This window comes from Camellia sinensis, chromosome 6 (genome assembly GCF_055761805.1).
Source record: "Camellia sinensis isolate YWXY chromosome 6, ASM5576180v1, whole genome shotgun sequence".
Lineage (NCBI taxonomy): Eukaryota > Viridiplantae > Streptophyta > Magnoliopsida > Ericales > Theaceae > Camellia > Camellia sinensis.
In genome coordinates, this window is record NC_138966.1 from 161853776 (window position 1) to 161866307 (window position 12532).

The 12532-nt window shown below is 35.4% G+C and overlaps 1 pseudogene; it reads right to left on the reverse strand.

The window, feature by feature from the left end:
- Positions 1-1662: 1662 nt before the first annotated feature.
- On the reverse strand, positions 1663-11175 carry LOC145793761 (ubiquitin carboxyl-terminal hydrolase 2-like; annotated as a pseudogene).
- Positions 11176-12532: the final 1357 nt, after the last annotated feature.

Genomic DNA, 12532 nt, shown 5'->3' on the forward strand with positions numbered 1-12532 from the left:
AATATCGCATCTCTTCACTACTGCCTCTGTTGGTCTCCGTTGAATATGACCAAACCATCTCAATCGATTTTCTCTCAACTTATCTTCTATTGGTGCTATTCCTACGCATTCCCGAATACACTCATTCCTAATTCTGTCTTGTATAGTCTTACCACACATCCACCTTAGCATTCTCATCTCAGCCACATTCATCTTATCTACATGTTGTTTCTTGGTTGCCCAACACTCCATCCCATACAACATAGCTGGTCTAATAGCCGTTCTATAGAACTTACCTTTTAGTCTAGTGGGTATTTGTTTATCGCACAATACCCCAGACACACTTCTCCACCTATACCATCCTACCTTAATCCTATGGGCCACATCTGCATCAATCTCCCCCGTTGTTCTGATAATCGACCCTAAATAATGAAAATGTTCACTCTTAGGTAGTTCTTGGTTCTCAATCTTCACTTCTTCTCTGGTTTTATTGTTACTGTTACTAAATTTACACTCCATGTACTATGTCTTAGTTCTGCTTATCCGAAATCCTTTAGATTCAAGAGTTGTTCTCCAAATCTCCAACTTTGTGTTTACTCCTTCTCTAGTCTCATTCACTAGCACAACATCATCTGCAAAAAGCATACACCATGGCACGTCATCCTGAATATTTCTCGTCAACTTGTCCATAACTAAAGCAAAAAGATAAGGACTTAAGGTAGATCCTTGGTGTAACCCTGCAGTGATAAGAAATTCATTTGTCTCTCCAGCAGGTGATCTAATAGTGGTCACCACCCCTTCATACATGTCCCTAATCACGTCAATGTAACCTTTTGTCACCCCTTTCTTCTCTAACACTCACAATATTATATCCAGGGGCACTCTATCATATACTTTCTCAAGGTCGATAAACACTATATGAATGTCTCTTTTTTTTTCTTTATACTTTTCTATTATTCTCTTCAAAAGATAGATCGCTTCCATTGTTAACCTACCAGGCATAAACCCAAATTGATTCTCTGACACCTTTGTTATTTCTCGCAATCGGTGTTCCATCACCCTCTCCCACACTTTCATTATATGACACATTAGCTTGATTCCTCTATAGTTGTTGCAATTCTGAACATCACCTTTATTTTTATAGATTGGCACTAAAATACTCTTCCTCCACGCATCTTGCATATTCCTAGTCAACAAAATTTTGCTAAACAACCTAGTCAACCAAGCAACTCCCTTTTTATCAAAACACTTCCAAACTTCAATAGGGATATTATCAGGTCCTAAAACCTTATTGAATTTCATCTTCTTCAGTACAATCTCCATTTTTTTTGTTTTTTTGAAATTGTTGACAAATAAAAAGGGAAACGAATATATTGAATTCAATTTATTAACTAGTATCACATAATACATCCCAATCAAAGTTCTTTTATGGAAGATTGCAAAGTTTACATCAATTATTTTGTATGCAAGAATCTAGTAATAATACAACTAATTTTCAGCCAGAATTGTAGTAGATGTAAAATTTGTTTGAATGATAACAACATGATCATCTTCTGCTTTTCTGCCTGCCTCAACCAAATTAACTCATGTTAATCAAACAAATCCAATAACTTCTTGTTTTTATTTTTATTTTTTATATTTAAATATACCATAATTAAAATTGGTTTTTCATATCTACGCTACTTAAAAACTAATAGCAATTATTTTCCCATATCGAGAGTAATTTATTGACAGGTGACCCAATAAGTAATTGCCACAGCATATCTATGGTGAAAAAATTATAAAATTAGTGTAAACTTTTAAAACTTTTAACACAAATGATATAATCTAAAAAATATTAAAGACTTGGAATCTCTCAAAATTGCTCATTTTCCACTCACTTTTGAAATTGCCTTTATTGAAATTATAAAATATTAGTTGTTACCAATAATTTTAATTTTCCCTCACTTAACAAAACTTTTGACTCGAGGTCGGTACAGAGTTCTCTCTCTATGAACCTGTAACGGAAGCTCATTCTCAAAAGAATTCCCTGAAGAATTAACTTCCAGATTTGGTTCCGTATAAAGAGTGCAAATCTGAGCACTAGGTCCTGACATATTCTGCAAAAAGACATCATTCTCAACAGCATCCTTGCCTCTATAATCTTGAGTTACCGACACATTGTTAACTTTTGAAGTCATATCATGTTCATCCAATAATGTAGCTGGTTCAGAATAATCCAAATTGCTCGATGAACCAGATGTTTTCTACCATACAAAGGGAATGGACCTTCTTGCTTGATTCTATTCCATCCTGCAATGAGGCATCATTTTGGACAGCAACCTTTTTTCCTGAATCATGAATTGCTGCGGTGTCATTAGCTTTTGAAGCTGCATCATGGCCATCTATCAAGGGATCTGGTTCCCGGAAATCCAACCATGTTAAATTGTCTAACGAATCTTCTTCTTTATTACTAATATTTTTGAGGAATGGCTTCTTTTCAAACTCTTCAGTAGTTAAGGGATTTAATAAAACTGAACTCTCCTTTTCTGCCACTGTAATTGGGCCAATGGATTCTGGCAGTGTAGGATCGGCCAAAGCATCTCCTGCTTCATCTGAAAGAGGCAGACTAGATTTTATATGACAAGAAGACGCATCACCAGCTGACGGGATCGGAACACTTTCAGATTCTACGAAATCTGCACCCTTATTATTAACTTTAGGACGAATCCGTGCACTTCTTTTTGGCGGCAGTTTGGGTTTCTTGGCTCGAGAAATAGAATGGGCCCTTTTAGACAGCAGTTTCTTGGTTGGAACAGGCAGTGAGAGATCCAGAAAAGGCTCAAAAACTGTTGAAGAGTGCCCACATTCCAAACATGAAACAGTACTAGATAATTGGCCCCCAAAGATGGTATCTACAAAAGTAGGACCCAAATTTTTCGAAATTCCATTTTCCCAAAGTATATTGCTTTCTTGCACTCAACTCTTCGGTACACAACCCATCCAGTAAACAACGAAGCAATTCATCGCTGTCATGCTGTTGATATCCCCTAAATTGGGGAGCCTTGGAACAAATACACCCAAAAAAGGATCTTGGATTTATCACATTTCTCGTGCCAGCCTCTGGACTAGTTTCAGCAAAAACCTTCTTCAAAGAAACAGTAAGAGGCCCAACAGACTCATCCAGGTCCAAGAAGTGTTCCCGCAATCTATCCATTGTTAGGAGATTCTGCATGATTGAATTAAAGAAACAAGTATTCCCTAGATTAACCAAGCCTCTTACAACATAACCACTTTTTCCATCCAAATTACTTTGAGCCGTGTTTTCTGATTTTAGCTCACTTGTAACACTGCCACTCCCAAACCAAGCATCCTCTCGATGACCGTCCCTTTATGAGTTTCACAATATCGGACAACAAATCTTTGTGTTCACCATTTTCCTCCAATCTTTCAATTGGAATAAGTGAACTGCACGGGAAGCACCAGCATAGTTGAAGATTTTCAAATTGAATAGCCAATGGATGACGGTTTTGCCTAGCATGCCGAACTGCATGGCTTTGAAGGGTTGTCGGTAATCCAATCCCTCCACAGGAAAAATGGCCACATTCCAAACAAACCCAAATTGCTTTATTCTCGGATTTAGTATCCACAGAACCTCCCCCTTTCCTCTTCCCATGCTTGCCCCATCCCTTACTTGCCCGCCTATCGACCACACCTTCCCTACAATCTTCACACCTAACACCTTCTATAGACCCTATTCTTGAAGAAACTTTAACCAAATCAATACCCTTATCAAGATGGGCACACACTTTCCTCTCTTTTACAACTGAAAGTCCATCATTAACAGCCTCGATGGTTGGAATACTTTCCTCGCCAAAACTTGTTTGAGAAGCTGTAGAAACCCGCCTCTCTTGCCTCTCCTTATGACCACTTCGGGCCTTCTTCTTGTGGACAATCTTCACTGTACTTAAATAAATTTATTCTGTTTGGGAACTAAACGACAAACAGAATACAAAAGAAAAATAGGAAATGAGAGAGAATGTTTGATTACAAAAATCAAACCAATAAACAAAACTAAATAAATAAAAATAGATTTTTATTTTGTTACAAAAACATAATCAAAATCTGATTTAAATAAATAATAATAAAACAGAAAAAGAATTAACTTACTTGATTAATTTCTTGTACAATATTCTAATTAAGTCCAGTGTTAGACACTATGTTCTTAAGACAGAATCATTCTCTTTATGGTACTTTCAGAATATGGACGTCTCTCAGGATAAAATGATCAATCAACGAATAAATGCAGCACTATAATTTATTCGCACAATGAACACACTAAATGTATACACTATTTTTCACAAAAATTAAATACAACAAAATAAAGAATATATTTGCAGAGGAGAAGTACGAAAATTCTGAATGAAAACATCAAATGAGGGTTGCCTATTTATAGATGTAGTGGTGGCTTTCCATTATGAATTAAACAGGTGCAAAACCTGTTTGAACAGGTACTGAACCTGTTGGGTTTTGAATTGGAAAATTAAACAGATTTTAAATCTGTTTGGGTGAAACCAATTCGGTTTGGACAGAATTTCTGAAGAGGTGAATTACAAAATTTGAATTTAATTTCCAACTAGAATTTTGAAATAAAAACGGACAGATTTTATTTCAAAATAAATAAAATAAGCTCAAATATTTTTGGCCCAAAAAGATTAGTATTGGGCCGGACAAGTCCAACCCAACCTCACACCACGCGCCTGTGCCCAAGCCCAGGCCCAGCGTAGCCCGCCCGACCGACCGGACGGCAGCGGCGCGCGCGTGTGTGGTAATTTTTGGGTCCAATGGGTCTAGCCCATTTTGCCCATAACCTCCCTCTCTACAAAACATGGGTACCCCTTGGGGCACACTCCAAGTTCCAATCCCATGCCTTATAAACTCACTCAAAACTTCCCACCAAATCAATGTGGGACAAGCCATTTTTCAAACCTTTAAGGATTTTCTACCAAAACTCCATTTTCATGGAGCACACTTTGACTTCAATTTCTCATTCACTCGATAATGGTTTTGAGCAACCAAATATACCACATGAATCACAATGCGACATAGAACGCGTTTTCACTTTGACCCGCAAAAATCGACGCATGGGTCCCACCTAAAAATTAGACCAAAGTTTAATAAAAACTCTATTTTTTTCCAGAATTTTCAAAACCATTCTAACAATCCCCCACATGAATGGAATTTGATAACAACTTAAATGCAACAATGTGCAAAAATTTTCGAAAGAGTATAAGTCGAAAATATCTTGCATCAGGATAAGTAACTTTCAGCCTTGAACCTTCCCTAGTGATAACCTATCGGACTTACTAGCTAACCAATGGACGTGATGCCTTGCATTGTTCAGCCGTTTGTGTAAGCCAAGACAATAAATTTCACACAAAATATCTTCTAACACATTGTGGTTCTCACTATTGTGTTCATTTTGGCCTTGAATGTTCCTAGTTTTCATGAGTGCTTCTAGAGAATGTAGCCTCTTCATTCTCATAGAACCGGCCCCAGTTCGATACTCATATAGGTGATTCTTATTGTCAGTATCTCCTTATACTCGTCTTGATTTTTGCCTAAATCAAGATATAAGTAATCATTAAAAGCAAAGCTTATCTTTATACCCCTGCAAACAATACATGTTGCAGATATCACTCTCACCATAGGAATGGGTAGGGAATTTTAATCCTTTGGCAATTTCTGGCGAGCCATACATAACTTAGTTGTCCCTTTGAACTTAGTTCTTGGGATCTCCAGTCATATAAGTAGGGTTACCATTATGATGACTCTTATCTAATAGGCTTTAATCCCATCCTCTTCAATGAACTATACACTTGCTCTTTTGTCAAACCTTTTGTTAACGGATCCGCAATATTCTCTTTAGATTTTATATAATCTATTGAGATTATTCCATTTGAGAGAAATTGTCTTACGGTATTATGTCGACGACAAATATGTCGTGACTTACCATTATACATATGATTTTGTGCCCTACCTATTGCAGATTGACTATCACAATGAATACAAATAGCTGGCACAGGTTTTGGCCACATTGGAATGTCTTCTAAGAAGTGACGAAACCATTCTGCTTCTTCTCCTGCTTTGTCTAAAGCAATGAACTCATACTTCATTGTGGAGCGTGCGATGCATGTTTGTTTCGTGGACTTCCAAGAAACAGCAGCGCCTCCTAGAGTAAAGACATATCCACTAGTGGATTTTGAATCTTGAGTATCCGATATCCAATTGGCATCACAATAACCTTCAAGTGTTGCTGGATATCAAGTAAAGTTCAAACTATGATCACGAGTAAATCTTAGATATCTAAGAACCCGAATGATCGCTTTCCAATGGTCTTCTTCGGGGTTACTAGTGTACCTACTCAATTTACTGACTGCATAAGCTATGTTAGGACGAGTACAATTCATTAGGTACATTAGGCTTCCAATGATTTGGGAGTATTTTAACTGAAACACTACATCATCTTTATTTTTCGATAAATAAAGACTGATGTCTACAGGTGTTCTAGTTACATTTAAATCATCCTTGATAAATTTACCAAGAATTTTCTCAATATAATGTGATTGAGATAATGTATATCCGTCAGATGTTTTAGTAATTTTTATTCCTAATATAACATCTACGACCCCCATATCTTTCATATCAAATCTTTTGTTAAGCATTTGCTTAGTTGATTTGATCATGTTTTGACTGCTTCCAATGATAAGCATGTCATCCACATAAAGACAAACTATGACATATCCTTGGTTAGTGTTTTTAACATAGACGCATTTGTCACATTCGTTTATCTTAAACCCATTAGTAAGCATTGCATGATCAAATTTTTCATGTCATTGCTTAGGTGCTTGTTTTAATCCATAAAGAGATTTTACAAGCCAATAAACTTTCTTTTCTTGCCCTGATACTACAAACCCTTCGGGTTACTCCATATAGATCTCTTCATTTAGATCACCGTTTAAGAAAGCTGTCTTAACATCCGTTTGATGTATTTCTAAATTAAACAACGCTGCTATAGCAATAAGCATGCAAATGGATGTTATTCTTGTCACAGGGGAATATGTGTCAAAATAGTCCAAACCTTCCTTTCGTTTGTAACATTTTATTACAAGTCTTGCTTTATACTTGTCTATTGAACCATCTACTTTCATTTTTCTCTTGAATATCCACTTATATCCAAGAGGTTTTAAACCATGTGGAAGATCCACCAATTCTCAAGTATAATTTTACATAATGGATTCAATTTCATTATTAACAGCCTCTTTCCACAAAGGTGCTTCAGTACCTATCATTGCTTCCTTAAAGTTTCGAGGTTCATTTTCTAACAAGTATGTCAGAAAATCTGGACCAAATGATTTTGATGTTCTTGCTCTCTTACTTCGTCTTGATTCATCATCTGTTAAATCATGTTGGTAGAAACCATTACTAGTCTCTTGTGTTTTATTGTCATTAGTCTCTTGACTTTGTGTACAATCATAAGTTCTTTTTTGTGAACTTAATTCATGTCCTTTCTTGTAAGGAAAGACATGTTCAAAAAACACAGCATTCCTTGACTCTATAATAGTGTTCACATTTATATCAGGTATTTCTGATTTATGAGTCAGAAACCGATATCAACTACTATTCTAAGCATAACCAATAAATACACAATCTACTACTTTTGGTCCAATCTTAGTCTTTTTAGGAACAAGAACTTCAACTTTTTCCAAACACCCCCACACTTTGAAGTATTTGTAAGAAGGCGATCAACCTTTCCACAATTCATAAAGAGTGTTGTTGGTTTTCTTGTGGGGTATTTTGTTAAGAACATAATTAGCAGACAATATTGCTTCCCCCCACAAGTTCTGTGGTAAGCCTGAATTTAGTAACATGGTATTCATCATTTCTTTTAGGATTCTATTCTTCCTTTCAGCAATTCCATTTTGCTGAGGAGAATAGGGTGCTGTAGTTTGGTGAATAATGCCATGTTGTGCACAAAATTCATTTAATGGTGCATCATATTCACCACCCCTATCACTTCTAACCATTTTAATGGTTTTTCCAAGTTGGTTTTCAACTTCTGTTTTGTAGAGTTTAAACATTTGTATGGCTTCATCTTTGCTTCTAAGTAAGTATACATAACAATATCTTGTGCAATCATCGATAAATGTTATGAAATACTTTTTGCCTCCTCTAGTTTGAACAAATTTAAGATCACATACATCAGTATGAATCAATTCTAGAGGTTCGATTTTGCTTTCAACCGATTTAAATGGAGCCTTAGTTAGTTTCTCTTCTACACAAATTTTACATTTATGATTAGGATCAATTTCAAACTTTGGTATATAATCTAAATCAATTAATCTACACAAAGCATTAAAATTCACATGTCCTAATCTACCATGTCATAAATTCGACTCAAGAATATGAGCAAAAGATGTGTTATTCTTATTCATAATAACTTTTCATACAACTGTCATTACATTTAATTTGAAGAGACCATCACTCATGTATCCCTTACCAACATACATACCACTTTTTGATAATACAAATTTATCAGACTCAAATACAAGCCTAAAACCATTTTTACTTAACAAAGAGCTAGAAACCAAATTCTTCCGGATGTCAGGTACACGCAGTACGTTGTTGAGGGTCAGTTCTTTCCCTGATGTCATCTTCAAGATCACTTTGCCTTGTCCAGCCATAGTAGAAGTAGAAGAAGAAGAATTTCCCATGAAAAGTTGTTCACCATTTGCAGCCTCATTGTAGGTAGTGAACATCTTCTTGTCTGCACATATGTGACGAGTTGCTCCAGTATCAACCCACCACTCCCTGGGATTTCCTACCAAATTAGCCTCAGACACCACAGCAGAGAGGTTGATGTCATTCACCCCGTCAGAGATGTAATCTAGTTCAGTTACATTGGCCTGATTGGTAGTCTTCTTGCTTGTACTTCTGCGATCCTTCTTAAGGCGGCGGCAGTCAGAAGCTCAATGTCCTGTCTTGCCACAGTTATAGACATACCTTCTGAATGAATATCAAGCAAAATTATTTGAAAATTTTGAACTTGAGAAATTACCATTTGGGAGTCTACCATAACAAAGTTCAAAAATTTACCGATAACAAATTTCTTCGTGCCGGCATCCTCTGTCTTGTATTTCTTCTCCAAAGAATCCCATAATTCTTTTGCTAACTTCAGAGGGCTGTAAACATTATACAACATGTTGTCAAGGCCATTGAGGATGTAGTTTCTGTATAGGAAATCTGAATGTTTCCAAGCATCTACAGTGACAACAATTTACCGATCACTTTCACTCTCTTTAAGTGCTGGAGCCTCTTCATGGAGAAACCGGGCCAAATTTAGAGTTGTAAGATAGAACAACATCTTCTATTGCCATCTCTTAAACTCAGTACCGTTAAATTTTTCCAATTTTTCTCCATGATTTATTGGTACTTGAACATGGTTCTAGATAAGGACCGGTGTGGGTGTAACAATTGGAGTACTACTTCCAGTTGCAGTTTCAGTTGCAGTAGCCATAATATCTGATTACAAAAATCAGAAAAACAAACCACAAATTAATTTTCCAGTTACTAAAACCGAAAAATAAATTATAACACAAAATAATTTTATTTTCCTTGTTACTAAAACCAGAAAAATAAAATACCACAATAATTTTCTATAACACCAAATAATATTCTGCAATTGTTAATGACACTAGTATATTACTACTAGTTGTCAAAGAAAATAGACAGTATATTACTACTATCTGTCTAATAGTTTATAAATACTATTTGTATTTTCCAATCAGAATATCACTTTGTGAAAACACAGAAAATTAAATACAATAAAGATACAAAAAATAATCTGTCTTAAGATTTTGGACAATCTTCACTACTTAAATAAATTTATTCTGTTTGGATACTAAACGACAAACAAAATACAAAAGAAAAATAGAAAAGGAGAGAGAATGTTTGACCACAAAAATCAAACCAATAAATAAAAGTAAATAAATAAAAACATATTTTTATTTTGTTACAAAAACAAAATCAAAATCTAATTTAAATAAATTATAATAAAACCAAAAATAATTAACTTACTTGATTAATTTCTTGTACAATATTCTGATCAAGTCCAGTGTTAGACACTGTATCCTTAAGATAGATTCGTCCTCTCCACGGTGCTTTCAAAATATGGGCGTCTATCTCCCAAGATAAAATGATCTATAAACGAATAAATGCAGCACTACAATTTATTCGCACAACAAACACACTGAGTGTATACACTCTTTCTCACAAAAATTAAATGCAACAAAATGAAGAATATATTTGCAGAGGAGAAATATGAAAATTCTAAATGAAAACATCAAATGAGGGCTGCCTATTTATAGATGTAGTGGTGGCTTTCCATTTTGAATTAAAAAGGTGCAAACCTTGTTTGAACAGGTACTGAACCTGTTGGGTTTTGAATTGGACAGATAACCGAATCTGTTTGAATTTGAAAATTAAACAGATTTGAAATCTGTTCGGGTGGAACAGATTCGGTTTGGACAGAATTTCTACCATAATTTTGAAATAAAAACGGACAGATTTTATTTCAAAATAAATAAAATAAACTCAAATATTTTTGGCCCAAAATGATTAGTATGGGACCGGACAAGCCCAACCCCAGCCCGGACGGACGGACGGACGGCGGCGCGCGCGCGTGGTGATTTTTGGGTCCAATGGGTCTAGCCCATTTTGCCCATAACCTCCCTCTCTACAAAACATGGGTACCCCTTGGGACACACCCCAAGTTCCAATCACATGCTTTATAAACCCACTCAAAACTTCCCACCAAATCAATGTAGGACAAGCCATTTTTCAAACCTTTAAGGATTTTCTACCAAAACTTCATTTCCATGGCACACACTTTGGCTTGAATTTTCCATTCACTCGATAATGGTTTTGAGCAACCAAATATACCACGTGAATCACAATGCGGCATAGAATGCGTTATCACTTTGACCTGCAAAAATCGACACATGGGTCCCACCTAAAAATTAGACCAAAGTTTAATAAAAATTCTATTTTTTCCCAAAATTTTCAAAACCATTCTAACACTTCTTACCTTTTTTCCCCATTAATTCCTAAAAGCAATCCAGGAAAACCATAAACACCAAAACTTGAAACCAAATCCATTAAGAAAATATTTAAATGTACAGAGAAAACACCATTCCAAACCCGTCCAATAAAAACCATAAACATTAAATACTCACCAATTAATAAATAAATAAATAAAACTAAATCAATCATTAGAAAACCAAACCATTCATAAAACCCCAATAGGCAATCCAAACCCACATATTAAAACAGAATGGATAACTACTAAAAATCACAGTCACAGCTAAGAATCAAATTCAAATCGTTAATTTGACATGTACATACAAAGATATTGTGAAAGTAGAAAAACCCATCTCAGATTTGTGTATTTGAGAGATACCCATATGGTGTTGTGGACTGAGAGAGGCATTGTTTCAATCAGCTTCTAAGCAGTCAAACTTACGAAGAAAAGTATAAATATATACATTCAACAATAAATCAAAATACAAAGAAGAAAATATTCACCTGAAAATCTGGTGGAAGAAAAAATTGAGATTTGTCGAATAATCTTCCAGTGCATTTGCGTCAGGGAAAGAGAGAGTCAGAGAGAAGATTGATGTTCGAGGATTGTTAGGCCCGTTTGTTTTCAGAGATAAAATAGGGGATTGATAATGAGGAGATTAAGTAAAATTGTGTTAGTTTTGATGATAGTTGTTAGTGTAGGGATTGTTAAATTATTTTTATATAAAATAATAAAACAAATAAAAAAATGCAAAAACATTAAATATTAATGTTTTAAAAAAAATGCCCAACATGTAAAAAAAATTTAAAAAATAAAAATAAAATAAAAATTTTCAGAAAAAAATAAAACAAATAAAATAATGATTTTTACTTAACAAAAAATATAAAAAAATTAAACATTAATGTTAAAAAAAATGCCCAACATGTAAAAAATAAAATAAAAAATAAATAAAAATAAAAATTTTCTAGTCCGCCGGACTACTTTTCTAATACCAAGTCCTGGAGGCCCATCCGAATCCCCTTGGGGAGACCCATCCTAATCCGGAGCTCACTATCAATCCCCACCCTATCTCTCAAAACAAACACAATATTAGTGGGTTCCACCTCACTACCAATCCCAATCCCCCCTCAAACTCTCCAAACAAACGGAGCCTTGGGATTGAAGAAGAGAAACGATGGTACTGAGGTGTGTGTGTTAGAGAGAGAGAGAGTGGTGAGCTGTGTGTGCGCTTTTTATGGCGTTTGGCACACTATCTAGTTCTCTACTAGTCGCTCGAGTTAAGATCCTCTCCTAAGTTAGAGGGGGGATTGGGATTAGTAGTGAAGTGAGACCTATTAATATTGTGTTTGTTTTGAGAGATGGGAAGAGGATTGATAATGAGCTCCAGATTCAGATGGGCCTCCCCAAGGGGATTCAAATCGGCTTCCAAGACTT